Consider the following 2,618-nt stretch of genomic DNA (forward strand, 5'->3'; position numbering starts at 1 on the left):
GTAGGAGTTCTAATCCCAGACTTGCAAGTGTGTGTGTGTGTATATATAGAGAGCAATGCTTTTTTAGGGTACTCACACTCCCTGCGATTCATATACTCAACTTTGGCAAGGCTGCTGATGTCATCCACCTAGAAATACATCTAGGAAGGTTGTAGCCTAGTAATCTCCATAGCACATGCCATAACTGAGTACTGCTGTAGTGTGATTTAGAACTGTAGTGTAGGGTTCCATCCCGACCCATGGCCGTTCTGGATGTTTTGTGTGTGTTTCAATGTCTGTGTAGGGAGCAATACATTTCAGGCTAATCACACGTAGTACATTTCAAATGCCCTAGCAATCCTGCTGATGTCATTCATTGTGAAATACACTTTTGGGGGAAGGGGTTCTCCAATAATTCCCATGGCACGTATTATAACTGCGTAGTGCTGTAGTGTAATAAACTAGTTAGGGGTTCTACTCCCAGACATGACAGGTGTGTGAGTGGGTGTGTTTGCAACTTGTATCCTGTGTGGAGGTGGTTGTGAGTGTGTGACACCTGTGGCCAATGTGGAACAGGTTTTGCATATTTATTATATGGTGGCCCTACTCTATATCGCAATGTCCACTGTACAGGGATAACAGGTGTGAAATGGCTGAGAGGCAAAGCCATACCCATACATGACATCAAGGACAAGCAGTCACAGCAACCCCAGTATTACCCAGAGCGCACTCTCAACCCATGTCTCTCTCTCACACATGCCTAGGCATCAGCCAATATGTGGGTAGTACATTGCATATTGGCCACTGATAGCATCTATGGAGTGGTAGCAGTGGGCTACAGAGGGCATGGCACCATGTCAATCTGTCCAATATGCACATACATGCAGACGATGCACCTTCCCCATGTTCCCCAATAGACACCTGCCACACCGGTGGTGCCATCACATGTGACCCACAAAGGACATGCCATGCCATGCCTGACAACATGCCCTGTATGGACAGATGCCACTGACACCAGGGAATGCTGTTAGCATGCTGTCAATGTAGGTGCAGGGTAAACCTGCTGCCCATTACCAGTTCCTGCCACAGTTGGGCAGGACTGGCACATCTGATGATCTGTGTTCACAACATGAGCCAGACACCCCAGGTACAGTTCCACATGTCACTGTACATGCATGTAGGAGGTGTGCACATCCCAGACACCCTCCATGTCATGGACTAACGAACACATACATGGCAAGCGATGTGCAGCATTGGTCACACACAGTAGTCACCCAGGTGACTGGATGGGGGATACAATACTCCCCTGTTTGGGCAAATGCAGAAACTACAGCTTTGAGCCACAATGCAGACCCTTGTCATGTGGCCTGATGCCAAGGTATACCCATCACAGAGCCTTGTATAGCTGTCTGGCACAGTCAACCACCACACACCCATGCATGTCAGTACTGGCACCCTGTGTGTTGTATGGTGTGTATGTTCACATCTGCACTCACTACAACCCCCATTGGCATACTGAAGCATGCTGTCTGATGTCCGACACATTCCCATACCCTTTGCCCATGCAACCTCCTTATGACCCATGTGGTGCATGTGATACCTGCACAGTGATGTGTTGTGGCAATCCCACTACTGATGAGTTGTAATCCTGGCCCTGCCAAGTGTGTCAATGTGTGTGTCCCTGTGAGAGTGTGGCTGTGTTAAAGCTGGCACCTGTTCAGGCAGACAGTCACGTGTACATCACCTACAGTTTAACTACCGTATCCCTGTTGCAGATGTCACTATCACATATATGTTCTGAGGGCTCCACAGCAGGTAACCCATGTGGCGCATCCAGTAACTGCATAGAACTGTGATAGCACTACATAGTCACTGGTTTGATACCCTGGGCTGGTAGGGGGTGTGACACAAACATGCTTAAGTTTTACCTCCCACCCCTCCCTGACTTGTCATTGCCTCTGTCTGCCTCTCCCACTACCTCACTGGTGGATGTGGAGACCTACACCTGCTTTGCTTGGGCAGCAGCATGTGCATTTTAAGTGATGCTCATGATCAGCTGATTGCCTCTGCACGAATTGCAGCCCTCCCCTAGCTGATTGCATGTGGAACAGCTGTGGTAACATTCCCATAGCCAATTGCATGGAAACGCACTCCAATATCTAGGAACATCATGTTGGTGTTGGCCCTTTCAAGTCACTGTGAGCAGGAACCAGATCTGTTTGGCAAACAGCATCATAGATGGATTGGGGATTTACCTCTTAACAACATACACTGTGGAAACAGGGCAACACACGGGGGGGGGGGTGCCTGATCTGACTACAGACTGCAAGTGCTGCTATACTGCATTTGGAGTAATGTTGGTTTAACAGTGTGTGTGTGGATATGACCGTCCTACATGTCTCAATACCTGCCATGTCAGTTCTATGTTTGAGGAATCCCCACCTGTAGACTGGGCAGTGTGTTGTGCCTTTTTCATGTTACCCATGGAGCATCTATCTGTGGACTGCAGAAGGTAGTGTGAGGATCTCAGTCTGTCGATGGTGAAAGCCATGACAGTTACTGACTTCATATCCCTCATATGACATATGTTATGACATATGTTGCAACAAACCCTGTTACAACAGTAAATGTATGAGGTT

Source organism: Protopterus annectens, chromosome 16.part0 (genome assembly GCF_019279795.1).
Source record: "Protopterus annectens isolate FY-2018-M chromosome 16.part0, PAN1.0, whole genome shotgun sequence".
In the NCBI taxonomy this organism is placed as follows: Eukaryota; Metazoa; Chordata; order Ceratodontiformes; family Protopteridae; genus Protopterus; species Protopterus annectens.